General features: G+C 45.3%; 1 protein-coding gene across 1 annotated transcript in view; it reads right to left on the reverse strand.

The window, feature by feature from the left end:
* The window catches only part of LOC124000611 (solute carrier family 45 member 3-like), a 76,582-nt gene extending 62,645 nt beyond the window's left edge, over positions 1–13,937 (reverse strand). The window contains exon 1 of the mRNA XM_046307158.1: positions 13,829–13,937. The gene's annotated coding sequence lies outside the window, so the exon portion shown is untranslated. The remainder of the gene's footprint in view (positions 1–13,828) is intronic.
* Between the last annotated feature and the right edge of the window lie 907 nt (positions 13,938–14,844).

The following is a 14,844-nucleotide window of genomic DNA, read 5'->3' on the forward strand; positions in this document are numbered from 1 at the left end:
GATAGCTTTTCAATGGATACATAATTAGGTTCTGCTTATGTATGCTTATAACATTAGTGAAGAACCATATCATTAACCACTGTGTGTAATCAAAATATTGTCTAGCTACCCAACCACAAAAAAAAAATATATTAATTACATATCGGGTGGTTATTTTTAACACAAGCACAGGGACCACAAAGAATGTGGTGATTGACAGAGTCGAAAGCCTTAGCCACGGCGAAGAAGACGGCTGCACAGTATTGTCTTTTATCGATGGCAGTTATGATATTGTTTAGGACCTTGAGCGTGGCTGAGGTGCACCCGTGACCAGCTCGGAAAACAGATTGCATAGTGGAGCAGGTACGGTGGGATTCGAAATGGTCGGTGATCTGTTGGTTCACTTGACTTTCGAAGACTTTATAAAGGCAGGGCAGGATGGATATAGGTCTGTAACCGTTTGGGTCCAGAGTGTCTCCCCCCTTTGAAGAGGGGGATGACTGCAGCTTTAAAATCTTTAGGAACCTCAGACGATACGAAAGAGAGGTTAAATAGGGGTTGCAACAATGGCGGCGGATAATTTTAGGAAGAGAGGGTCCAGATTGTCTAGCCCAGCTGATTTGTAGGGATCCAGATTTTGCAGCTCTTTCAGAACATCAGCTATCTGGATTTGGGTGAAGGACAAATGAGGGGGGGGGGGGGGGGGGATTAGTGCTGCAAGATGCACATTTCTGTTTGAAAAAGCTAGCCTTAGCTTTCCTAACTGACTGTGTATATTGGTTCCTGACTTCCCTGAAAAGTTGCATATCGCGGGACTGTTTGAAGCTAGTGCAGTACGCCACAGGGTGTTTTTGTGCTGGTCAAGGGCAGTCACGTCCGGGGTGAACCAAGGGCTATATCTGTTCTTAGTTCTACACTTTTTTTTAGAACTAAGAAAGTCTTCGTTTTTAGAACTAAGAAAGTATAAGTCTTTGCTAGGTAAAGCCCAGCCGTATCTCAACTCACTGGTCACTATAGCAACACCCAACCGTAGCACGTGCTCCAGCAGGTATATTGCACTGGTCATCCCCAAAGCCAACACTTACTTTGGCCGCCTTTCCTTCCAGTTCTCTACTGTCAATGACTGGAGTGAATTGCAAAAATCTCTGAAACTGGAGTCTTATATCTCCCTCTCTAACTTTAAGCATCAGCTGTCAGAGCAGCTTACCGATCACTGTACCTGTACACAGCCAATCTGTAAATAGAACACCCAACTCATCCCCATATTATTACTTACCCTCTTGCTCGTCTGCACCCCAGTATTTCTACTTGCACATCCTCATCTGCAAATCTACCACTCCAGTGTTAATGCTAAATTGTAATTATTTTGCCTCTATGGCCTATTTATTGCCTTACCTCCCTACTCTTCTACATTTGCACACATTGTACATAGATCTTTCTATTTTTATTTTCTATTGTGTTATTGACTGTACGTTTGTTTACGTGTAACTCTGTGTTGTTATTTTTGTCGCACTGCTTTGCTTTATCTTGGCCAGGTCACAGTTGTAAATGAGAACTTGTTCTCAACTGGCCTACCTGGTTAAATAAAGGTGAAATAAATCAATAAAAATACAAGCAGTCGGAGGTCAAACACGCTGTGAGGTGTTCACCCATGTGCATCAAACCCCACTTATGTGTCTCATCCTCTGGATACCAGAGTAAACACAAAATGTACATAGAGCTCTTCATCCTATCTCTAACACCGATGGGCACCTTCAAGAATCCTGAAAAGTCAGCCACAAAACACATCTAAACTAAAGGCATAGCAACAACAAAAAAGAAAAAAAAGGGAGAAAACATAAAACAAGACGATGTAGAACTATCAGGTGGGACACAAAGGAGACTTTCCGAGCTAGGTTAGCTGTCATCTGGCTTATTGATTTGGCCGATTAGAGAAGCCACAGCTAGACTGCATTTTCCTCATCCCAGCTGGCTACAGCAGACTATTAGAGGGAAGCTGTGTAGACTCTGACCTTGAGGACTGGAGAGGGCTGAGAAATGCTTTTGTGCTCCTCAGCTCCTCATAATGAATGGTCCAGTCGGAGATTTCATGGACCAGACGACCCTGCTGTGAGTTATGGATGGTGATCCAATAATGTGCATTCCAGAACACAACGGTTTCGTCAATTACGGTGCAGGAAGTGGTTTGAGGATTGTTACCCTCTAGGGGCAAAACATCAAGAAATAACGAGAGATTACAACACTTAGTTTTTGCCATAACATTTAACTTTTACAGTGCGTTTCCCCACTCTTGTAACAACAAATAATGTCATGATGTTTATTATGATTACAGCTGAAGGGACATCCAACTCAGCAATGAAAGCATGGAGCCTAATTGGTCTGTTTGCTCAAAGACAAAGATAACTAAGAATATTCCACTGATTAAAGAAATGAACTCATGCAATGTAGCCTAAGAGTTTAACTCACACATTGACAAAGGATAAAGGCCTAGACTTTGCTGCTTGGAGCCAGTCGGGTGGTGATGATGGCCCAGTACATTACTGGGGCCATGATCCCACCCATCCAGGACATCTACTTGAAATGGTGCTACACACACACTCACGCTACACACATCACAACTGCTACTACCAGACTCTTATTTTGCTATTGCTAATACTGCATAATTTAAACACCTGCCCCTGGTTGGAGTGGTGTAAAGCTCGCCACCATTGTACTCTGGATCAGTGGAAATGCGTTCTGTGGAATGATTAATCACGCTTCACCATCTGTCATTCCGTCAGATGAATCTGGGTTTGGTGGATGCCAGGAGAACGCTACTGACCAAATGCATAGTGCCAACTCTAAAGTTTGGTGAAGGAGGAATAATGGTTTGAGATAAGACCCTTTTTTTCAGTGAAGGGAAATCTTAACGCTAAAGCATACAATGACATTCTAGACGAATCTGTGCTTTCAACTTTGTGGCATCAGTTTGGGGAAGGCCCTTTCCTGTTTCAGCATGACAATGCCCCTGTGTACAAAGCAAGGTCCAACCAGAAATAGTTTGTCGGGATTGGTGTGGAAAAACTTGACTGGCTTGCACAGAGCCCTGACCTCAACCCCATTGAACACCTTTGGGATGAATTGGAAAGACGTCTACGAGCCAGGTCTAATCGCCCAACATCAGTGCCCGGCCTCACTAATGCTCTTGTGACTGAATGGAAGCAAGTCCCAGCAGCAATGTTCCAACATCTAGTGGAAAGCCTTCACAAAAGAGTAGAAGCAAAGGGGGACCAACTCCATATTAATGCCCATGATTTGAGAATGAGATGTTCGACGAGCAGGTGTCCACATACTTTTGGCAATTTAGTGTATGATATGAGCATAGCATACAGGGCTTTAAACAGGAAGAAGAGCTTAGTGGATGAATAGCTTCTTAGCTACCACGACACTTTTTTCAGCTGCTCTTAGTGAAAGGCGTTGAGCTAATTTCCCTCACAGGGGTCATGCTAAACTTATCTTAGAGCCAGACTTCAATAATAAATGTGGCTACAGTTAACATCATGGAGTAGCACAAGATACAGGCCTAGTGTCATGTTTGTCATTTATTATCATGTCTTGTCCCTGTGCTCCCCATTCTATTCGTTTCCCTCTGCTGGTCTTATTTGGTTCTTTCCCTCTTTCTATCCCTCTCTCTCCCCCTCCCTCTCTCACTCTCTCGCTCTCTCTTCTCTCTATCGTTCCGTTCCTGCTCCCAGCTGTTCCTATTCCCCTAATCATCATTTAGTCTTCCCACACCTGTTCCCGATCCTTTCCCCTGATTAGAGTCCCTATTTATTCCTTTGTGTTCCGTTCCTGTCCCGTCGGTTCCTTGTTTAGAATTCACCGTGCTGTGATTGTGTATCGCCCTGTCCTGTCGTGTTTTTGCTGTGATTGTGTATCGCCCTGTCCTGTCGTGTTTTTTGCCTTCATCAGATGCTGCGTGTGAGCAGGTGTCTCTGTCAACTACGGCCTGCGCCTACCCGAAGCGACCTGCAGTCTGTGGCCGCTTCTCCTGTTATTCCCCTCTACAGACTAGAGGATTTCTGTTATTCCCTGTTTGGACTTGAATAAACTCTGTTTCTGTTAAGTCGCTTTTGGGTCCTCTTTCACCTGCATGACAGAAGGAACCGACCAAGGAATGGACCCAGCGACTTCAGACGCTCGTTACACTGCCGTCGAGATCCAAGGAGCCATGCTCGGCAGACACGAGCAGGAATTGTCTGCTGCTCGCCATGCCGTGGAGAACCTGGCCGCTCAGGTTTCCGACCTCTCTGGACAGTTCCAGAGTCTACGTCTCGTGCCACCTGTTACTTCCTGGCCTGCCGAGCCTCCAGAACCTAGGGTTAATAACCCACCTTGCTACTCCGGGCAGCCCACTGAGTGCCGCTCCTTTCTCACGCAGTGTGAGATTGTGTTCTCTCTCCAACCCAACACATACTCTAGAGAGAGAGCTCGGGTTGCTTACGTCATTTCACTCCTTACTGGCCGGGCTCGAGAATGGGGCACAGCTATCTGGGAGGCAAGGGCTGATTGCTCTAACAAGTTCCAGAACTTTAAAGAGGAGATGATTCGGGTTTTTGACCGTTCAGTTTTGGTGGGGAGGCTTCTAGGGCCCTGGCTTCCTTATGCCAAGGTGAACGGTCCATAACGGATTATTCTATTGAGTTTCGCACTCTTGCTGCCTCTAGTGAGTGGAACGAGCCGGCGCTGCTCGCTCGTTTTCTGGAGGGACTCCACGCAGTGGTTAAGGATGAGATTCTCTCCCGGGAGGTTCCTTCAGATGTGGACTCTTTGATTGCTCTCGCCATCCGCATAGAACGACGGGTAGATCTTCGTCACCGGGCTCGTGGAAGAGAGCTCGCATCAACGGTGTTTCCCTGCTCCGCATCGCAACCATCTCCCTCCTCTGGCTTTGAGACTGAGCCCATGCAGCTGGGAGGGATTCGCATCTCGACTAAGGAGAGGGAACGGAGGATCACCAACCGCCTGTGCCTCTATTGCGGAGTTGCTGGACATTTTGTTAATTCATGTCCAGTAAAAGCCAGAGCTCATCTGTAAGCGGAGGGCTACAGGTGAGCGCAACTACTCAAGTCTCTCCATCAAAATCCTGTACTACTTTGTCGGTCCATCTACGCTGGACCGGTTCGGGTGCTACATGTAGTGCCTTGATAGACTCTGGGGCTGAGGGTTGTTTCATGGACGAAGCATGGGTTCGGAAACATGACATTCCTTTCAGAGAGTTAGAGAAGCCTACGCCCATGTTCGCCTTAGATGGTAGTCATCTTCCCAGTATCAGATTTGAGACACTACCTTTAACCCTCACAGTATCTGGTAACCACAGTGAGACTATTTCTTTTTTGATTTTCCGTTCACCGTTTACACCTGTTGTTTTGGGTCATCCCTGGCTAGTATGTCATAATCCTTCTATTAATTGGTCTAGTAATTCTATCCTATCCTGGAACGTTTCTTGTCATGTGAAGTGTTTAATGTCTGCCATCCCTCCCGTTTCTTCTGTCCCTACTTCTCAGGAGGAACCTGGCGATTTGACAGGAGTGCCGGAGGAATATCATGATCTGCGCACGGTCTTCAGTCGGTCCCGAGCCAACTCCCTTCCTCCTCACCGGTCGTATGATTGTAGTATTGATCTCCTTCCGGGGACCACTCCTCCTCGAGGTAGACTATACTCTCTGTCGGCTCCCGAACGTAAGGCTCTCGAGGATTATTTGTCTGTGTCTCTTGACGCCGGTACCATAGTGCCTTCTTCCTCTCCGGCCGGGGCGGGGTTCTTTTTGTTAAGAAGAAGGACGGTACTCTGCGCCCCTGCGTGGATTATCGAGGGCTGAATGACATAACGGTTAAGAATCGTTATCCGCTTCCCCTTATGTCATCAGCCTTCGAGATTCTGCAGGGAGCCAGGTGCTTTACTAAGTTGGACCTTCGTAACGCTTACCATCTCGTGCGCATCAGAGAGGGGGACGAGTGGAAAACGGCGTTTAACACTCCGTTAGGGCATTTTGAGTACCGGGTTCTGCCGTTCGGTCTCGCCAATGCGCCAGCTGTTTTTCAGGCATTAGTTAATGATGTTCTGAGAGACATGCTGAACATCTTTGTTTTTGTCTATCTTGACGATATCCTGATTTTTTTCTCCGTCACTCGAGATTCATGTTCAGCACGTTCGACGTGTTCTACAGCGCCTTTTAGAGAATTGTCTCTACGTAAAGGCTGAGAAGTGCTCTTTTCATGTCTCCTCCGTTACTTTTCTCGGTTCCGTTATTTCCGCTGAAGGCATTCAGATGGATTCCGCTAAGGTCCAAGCTGTCAGTGATTGGCCCGTTCCAAGGTCACGTGTCGAGTTGCAGCGCTTTTAGGTTTCGCTAATTTCTATCGGCGTTTCATTCGTAATTTCGGTCAAGTTGCTGCCCCTCTCACAGCTCTTACTTCTGTCAAGACGTGTTTTAAGTGGTCCGGTTCCGCCCAGGGAGCTTTTGATCTTCTAAAAGAACGTTTTACGTCCGCTCCTATCCTCGTTACTCCTGACGTCACTAGACAATTCATTGTCGAGGTTGACGCTTCAGAGGTAGGCGTGGGAGCCATTCTATCCCAGCGCTTCCAGTCTGACGATAAGGTTCATCCTTGCGCTTATTTTTCTCATCGCCTGTCGCCATCTGAGCGCAACTATGATGTGGGTAACCGTGAACTGCTCGCCATCCGCTTAGCCCTAGGCGAATGGCGACAGTGGTTGGAGGGGGCGACCGTTCCTTTTGTCGTTTGGACAGACCATAAGAACCTTGAGTACATCCGTTCTGCCAAAGGACTTAATGCCCGTCAAGCTCGTTGGGCGTTGTTTTTCGCTCGTTTCGAGTTTGTGATTTCTTACCGTCCGGGTAGCAAGAACACCAAGCCTGATGCCTTATCCCGTCTGTTTAGTTCTTCTGTGGCTTCTACTGATCCCGAGGGGATTCTTCCTTATGGGCGTGTTGTCGGGTTAACAGTCTGGGGAATTGAAAGACAGGTTAAGCAAGCACTCACGCACACTGCGTCGCCACGCGCTTGTCCTAGTAACCTCCTTTTCGTTCCTGTTTCCACTCGTCTGGCTGTTCTTCAGTGGGCTCACTCTGCCAAGTTAGCTGGTCATCCCGGTGTTCGAGGCACTCTTGCGTCTATTCGCCAGCGCTTTTGGTGGCCGACTCAGGAGCGTGACACGCGCCGTTTCGTGGCTGCTTGTTCGGACTGCGCGCAGACTAAGTCGGGTAACTCTCCTCCTGCCGGTCGTCTCAGACCGCTCCCCATTCCTTCTCGACCATGGTCTCACATCGCCTTAGACTTCATTACCGGTCTGCCTTTGTCTGCGGGGAAGACTGTGATTCTTACGGTTGTCGATAGGTTCTCTAAGGCGGCACATTTCATTCCCCTCGCTAAACTTCCTTCCGCTAAGGAGACGGCACAAATCATTATTGAGAATGTATTCAGAATTCATGGCCTTCCGTTAGACGCCGTTTCAGACAGAGGCCCGCAATTCACGTCACAGTTTTGGAGGGAGTTCTGTCGTTTGATTGGTGCGTCCGTCAGTCTCTCTTCCGGGTTTCATCCCCAGTCTAACGGTCAAGCAGAGAGGGCCAATCAGACGATTGGTCGCATACTACGCAGCCTTTCTTTCAGAAACCCTGCGTCTTGGGCAGAACAGCTCCCCTGGGCAGAATACGCTCACAATTCGCTTCCTTCGTCTGCTACCGGGTTATCTCCGTTTCAGAGTAGTCTGGGTTACCAGCCTCCTCTGTTCTCATCCCAGCTTGCCGAGTCCAGCGTTCCCTCCGCTCAAGCGTTTGTCCAACGTTGTGAGCGCACCTGGAGGAGGGTGAGGTCTGCACTTTGCCGTTACAGGGCACAGACGGTGAGAGCCGCCAATAAACGCAGGATTAAGAGTCCAAGGTATTGTTGCGGCCAGAGAGTGTGGCTTTCCACTCGCAACCTTCCTCTTACGACAGCTTCTCGTAAGTTGACTCCGCGGTTCATTGGTCCGTTCCGTGTCTCCCAAGTCGTCAATCCTGTCGCTGTGCGACTGCTTCTTCCGCGACATCTTCGTCGCGTCCATCCTGTCTTCCATGTCTCCTGTGTTAAGCCCTTTCTTCGCACCCCCGTTCGTCTTCCCTCCCCCCTCCCGTCCTTGTCGAGAGCGCACCTATTTACAAGGTACATAAGATCATGGACATGCGTTCTCGGGGACGGGGTCACCAATACTTAGTGGATTGGGAGGGTTACGGTCCTGAGGAGAGGAGTTGGGTTCCGTCTCGGGACGTGCTGGACCGTTCACTCATCGATGATTTCCTCCGTTGCCGCCAGGATTCCTCCTCGAGTGCGCCAGGAGGCGCTCGGTGAGTGGGGGGTACTGTCATGTTTGTCATTTATTATCATGTCTTGTCCCTGTGCTCCCCATTCTATTCGTTTCCCTCTGCTGGTCTTATTTGGTTCTTTCCCTCTTTCTATCCCTCTCTCTCCCCCTCCCTCTCTCACTCTCTCGCTCTCTCTTCTCTCTATCGTTCCGTTCCTGCTCCCAGCTGTTCCTATTCCCCTAATCATCATTTAGTCTTCCCACACCTGTTCCCGATCCTTTCCCTGATTAGAGTCCCTATTTATTCCTTTGTGTTCCGTTCCTGTCCCGTCGGTTCCTTGTTTAGAATTCACCGTGCTGTGATTGTGTATCGCCCTGTCCTGTCGTGTTTTTGCTGTGATTGTGTATCGCCCTGTCCTGTCGTGTTTTTTGCCTTCATCAGATGCTGCGTGTGAGCAGGTGTCTCTGTCAACTACGGCCTGCGCCTACCCGAAGCGACCTGCAGTCTGTGGCCGCTTCTCCTGTTATTCCCCTCTACAGACTAGAGGATTTCTGTTATTCCCTGTTTGGACTTGAATAAACTCTGTTTCTGTTAAGTCGCTTTTGGGTCCTCTTTCACCTGCATGACACCTAGGGCTAGGCCAATATGTATGTGTGTGTTTAAAGGTCTTGAGTAGCTTTAAGTAGCTTGCCGGGTGGGGTGTGATTTTCCTGCTCTCTACAGCATTAGGGAGCAGATTTCAGCTGGTCTAGCAGGAGCATTCAGGGTGAAGGACATTTTTGCCCCAGGATGGAGCAGATGTGGCCCTAAGGAGATCAACCTAAGGCTCTCTGACTGGCTGCTACAGGCTCAGTGAACAACCATGGCCCAGGGTACTGTACATACTGTGTCTGTCAGTGTCTACCAATGTGTTTCATACATACGGAGTGTAGGCCCTGCAGGCATATTCAGAATAGGAACTTGTAAAAATCCCTTTTTACAATGTGTTATTACGAAGGGATTATCAGCTTATTACTGAGCAGGCTGAGTGATTCTTGGATGTTGATTTTTAGCCTAATACACGTTAATAACAGGATCATAAAACATAACCCTAGTTCATTTCAATACTTGTTAAATGTTAGGAAGAATAGGTTGGGAAGTGAGATGCTAATTTGATGATGTTATAAGTGGACTGTACAGAAACTAGCCGAGAACAGAGCAAAACAGATAAGGACAGAAGAGGAGAGATAGACCCTGGCAATAGGACCGAAAATAATTCTGTATTTCGCTGAAACATTAATAACACACTCAATTTTGCAGAGGGAAAGAGGCCTTTGTATGTAGGTAGAATCATGGCCACATAGACAATAAAAGTCCCTTTGTCATGATTTGAAGCTGTTTAAAATGTTTCATTTTTTTGTAACTACTGTTGGTTTGGTCATTCAGTTCCTGGTAAGAGCAAAGAATTTGATATAGCCTAGAAAAAAAACTTGGAAACTTTTAGCTGTAATTGACATTTGTATGCATGTATTGTGACAACCTCTGTTTATAGAATGAGCCTAATGGAAAACCCAGTTCCTGTTATTTTGTTACTTTGTTCTCTGGCCAGGGAAGTTTTAATAGAAACAGAGAAAAAAACACAGATCATTTGACTAATAACTCTACAGTCCTATATGTAGCAATGGGAGCAGTTCTCTCAAATCTCAAACAGAGTAAATGTGTCACTCCAGTCACTGAGTTGAAACTATAGGCCTAAGCATCAACAGGTGGATTGAATGTCTAAGATCCACCATCAAAAAATTATGTTTGATCTCCAGGAACGTATGAAATTGGGCAGAATTACTTTTGATGAAGGTAAAATAGGAGGGCATAAGTATGAAAAGGTCAGTTATTGTGGCTTACTATAAAATAAGAAAAAAGTGGGTAACACTGTAGCCTACAGTCTTGCATCAGCAGGTCGAACATTACAAATGTGAAATTATCTACAGATTTATGGGGTAGAAATTATTTGGGACATTTGTGTCATGTGGCACTGGTATACAATTTACTTTGCCTGGTGAATTATTTTGTATTATATTAAGCCTACCCCTATATGGAAATATGTTTAGAAGTATTCCTCGTAATTGGAAAATACTCTAATAATAGGTCTACTACTGTGTTAGAATACCGTATTTGACTTTGCCAATGAGTGACGTTTAAAAACGTTATATCTCTATGAACTCAAAATACACTACATGACTAAAAGTATGTGGACACCTGCTCATGGAACATCTCATTCCAAAATCATGGGCATTAATATGGAGTTGGTTTGCCTGTTGCTGCAAAACAGCCTCCACTCTTCTGGGAAGGCTTTCCACTAGATGTTGGAACATTGCTGCGGGGTCTTGCTTCCATTCAGCCACAACAGCATTAGTGAGGTCGGGCACTGATGTTGGGCAATTAGGCCTGGCTCGCAGTCAACGTTCCAATTCATCCCAAAGATGTTCAATGGGGTTGAGGTCAGGGCTCTACGCAAGCAAGTCAAGTTCTTCCATACTGATCTCGACAAACCATTTCTGTATGGACCTCACTTTGTGCACGGGGCATTTTCATGCTGAAACAGGAAAGTGCTTTCCCCAAACTGGTGCCACAAAGTTGGAAGCACAGGATTGTCTAGAATGTCATTGTATGCTGTAGTAAAAGACTTCCCTTCACTCGAACTAACTAGCCCGAACTATGAAAAACAGCCCCAGACCATTATTCCTCCACCACCAAACTTTACAGTTTACATTTTACATTTGAGTCATTTAGCAGATGCTCTTATCCATACGTTTTTGGCACTATGCATTGTGGCCAGAGCATGTGAGCAGAGCGAAGCGAAGAGTGGAGTGTGCCTAATTTGACTGGAGCGTGGAGCGAGATTCTCAAAGGTATAGGAGCTTTCGCCTTCTTGCCCGTTCCAATTTCTCTCTAGTAGTGCTCACTTCACGAGCTCAGGTCATACCCGCCCCTTGCTTTAGTTACTGTCATGGAGTTCGCTAAATATTTTCATACAGAAACTGGTAAAACACAGTTACTAGATCAAGGTGACTTACAAAGATGAGAACCAAGAGGAAGAGAGGGAGTGCGGTGATGTAGTGTCGACAACTAATCATTATGGAATCTGAAGACACTTATCCCAAAAGCATTATGGTGTACTTACTACGTGCATACCATGCTAAAAGAAAGTAACGAGGTGGGTCGTTAACCAAGTGTGTCATTGTAGCAAAGTATTTATAAACTAAAAATCTGATCTCTTTAAACGTTTCGTTCATCTTCGTTTTATTATCTATACAATGGGCCATAATTGATTTTGGCCCAATAGGCCTGGCATATTCCCAAGTTCCATGAGCTTTCCGTTTTGATTGGGATATTTTGCCTAAAAACCTCTACCTATATACACCAATTGTTTAAAAAAAAACTTTGCCTCTCTGCCCAGCCTGGCAAGAGTGGCCAACGGGGTGTTTATCATCCCCAGTTGCTTTGCAAGTGTGGAGAGGATATTCTCCGCTTCTGGCCTGCTGTCCAGGCACCATCACATGAGCCAGGAGCCAGAAGCCACAGACTGGCCAGACTCTTTTTTCTAAAAATGTATTCTAAAAATGAATTCAAAGGCACTAAGTCATTTCATGTTTAATTTGTATTTAATTCTAAGTAAGTCGCAACCTTTATGCGCAATGTATAGATTAGAATAATTTAATACAATGAAATGTTGTTTAATTAAATGCTGAGCTCTTTATGTCCACACCAGCCTATTGTGTCGCACTCGCAAATGCTTCACAGTGTATTTCTTTTTAACGTATTGTCTTGAAATCATTTAAATAATATAGCATAAATCATTCATTTTCGTTCCTTCTCGGGCTCCCTGTTTGGCTCCTCACCTATTTAAAGTGTTTATATGCTGTTTAATATGACATGTAGGCTATTTGAAATTATGTTCACTTCTAACATTCACCTTTTCATGTTTATTAAAATACGTTTAATTAAAATCCATATGGTTTAGTTTCAATACTTAAAAAACAATTGGTAGGTCCAGGTAGTCACAAAAATAGATGGGTGTTGGTTAAATTGTGATTTTAATGAATGGAGCGAATTTGGGGCAGGAGTTTTTTTCTTCCTGTGAGCACGGAGCGGTTTTTTAGGAAAAGACAAGGAGCGCAGGTGACCAATGAACGGGATTTCCAACCGCTCAATTCCGCATACGTGTTCTAATTGGGGCAGGTAGCGTTCTTCTGGCATCCACCAAACCCAGATTCGTCTGTCGGTCTGCCAGATGTTGAAGCGTGATTCATCACACTAGAGAACCCATGTCCACTGCTCCGTGGTCCAATGGCAGCTGTACACCACTCCAGTCAACGCTTTGCATTGCACATGTTGATTGTAGGCTTGTGTGCGGCAACTCGGTCATGGAAACCCATTACATGAAGCTCCAGACAAACAGTTATTGTGCTGACGTTGCTTCCAGAGGCAGTTTGGAACTTGGTAGTGAGAGTTGCAACCAAGGACAGACGCTTTTAATATATGCCATTTAGCAGACGCTTTTATCCAAAGCGACTTACAGTCATGTGTGCATACATTCTACATATGGGTGGTCCCGGGAATCGAACCCACTACCCTGGCGTTACAAGCGCCATGCTCTACCAACTGAGCTACAGAAGGACCGCTTTTTATGTACTACGCGCTTTAGCACTCGGTGGTTCTGTTCTTCACAGCTGAGCCTGTGTTGCTCCTAGAAATGTCCATTTTACAATAACAGCGCTTACAGCTGACATGGGCAGCTCTAGTAGGGCAGAAATTTGATGAACTGACTTGTTGGAAAAGGTGGCATCTTATGATGGTGCCACGTTGAAAGTCACTGAGCTCTTCAGTGAGGCCATTCTACTGTAAATGTAGGTACATGGCGATTGCATGGCGGTGTGCTCGTTCGTGCACACCTGTCAGCAATGGGTGTGGCTGACATAGCCAAATCCACTCATTTGAAGGGGTGTCCACATACTTTTGTATACATAGTGTACTTCCAAATGGCTCCTCCCCCTCACCCGTGTCAAAGCAGCAGGGTCCTCACCAACAGTGCCAAATGTTTACAGCGAAGACCAAATGTACGCAATCGTTGTTACCATGGCACAATATCAATTCATATAAATCAAAGTAGCCTATATGGCAACTAAGCCGGTATAAAACATCAGGACGTCAAAAGCCACAAAGTCGTGATCATTTCGACTGGAACATCATTATCACATTGATTTAGGTTCGATAGACAGACCATAACCGCGAGAGGACTTCAAATCATTATGTTTTTCAAAAGCAAACTCATGCAGTGGGCGCATTTAACGTTGTATAAAGCGGAAGTTATAAAGATACAATGAATACGATTTACATATTAGTAGTCCAGTTATAGCGAGCTGCGGCGCTACATTTGGAAACAAGCGGAAAGTATGTGGCACACCAAAAAAATACAAGAACGGCAAATTATTAGATAGAATAGCGAAATACTTTCGGCCTACCTTTTCTACAAAACTCCCGTAAATCTATGCAGCAACTTGTCCACTATTCTTGATGTTCAGTCGTTTCCCAACTTTATGGAACTTGGGGACTCTGCTGTGACGTTCAGGAATACTATGGAGCGAGGAGAGATATTATGGGAGGATGGAGGCGACTGTTTTCGGGAGGAATGCCGAGACGCTCAATGGTAGGTAAGACTTCATTCTGGATTTTATGAAGCCGATATTTTTTCTACAAAGTATCCTCCTGTTTGTTTATCGCTCCACTTGTAATATGATGACACAATGTATCAACTATCAATTATACGATGTATTATCAGATACGATCTCAATGTAACATGGACAGTTGAATCACTTTATTTTGAGGGTCAAATGTGTGTTGAACACAACAGGGAATTTGTGGCTTTAAAGACACATCCTGCATTATTTCTAAATATTGACTCAAACAGAGAGGGGAGACATACTGTATTTCACAACTATTTTACATTACACTCCCTCTACTTCAATGTCAAACAAGTTCAGAAGACATGTTGCCTGGCCAGAGTTTTAAGGAGTTGGGGAACTAATAACACTAGGAAGCCAATGCAGACAGAGTTGAATAGCCTTGTGGTCACCTCCATGCTTTGTGTAATGCAGTCACATCTAGCCCCCTGGAGGCCATTCCCTAGACTTCAATGACAAGCTGGTGAGGTTGGGAACATTCCATTAAAATTCATTTTCACTGTATAATTGTTTTAGTTTCTTACAGTTTATATGCATGACCATCATACGCTTGTGTCAAGCATCCACATGGGCACAGTAACAGAACACAAAACACTGTTGGCTTATTTGAGACAATAGAGTCTCTTCTGGAGACACAATGTATTGTGCTATTCAGAGGGGGTACAACTTCACTGAGTAGCTCATGTCTGTGTACTAATTCAATAGGAATAACATTGTATTAACACATTGTTGAATGATCCTTATTCAACTTGTACTAACAATAACCCCTAAACTCAATTTCTACACAATAACAAAGC

Source organism: Oncorhynchus gorbuscha, linkage group LG01 (assembly GCF_021184085.1).
Source record: "Oncorhynchus gorbuscha isolate QuinsamMale2020 ecotype Even-year linkage group LG01, OgorEven_v1.0, whole genome shotgun sequence".
NCBI classification, from domain to species: domain Eukaryota; kingdom Metazoa; phylum Chordata; class Actinopteri; order Salmoniformes; family Salmonidae; genus Oncorhynchus; species Oncorhynchus gorbuscha.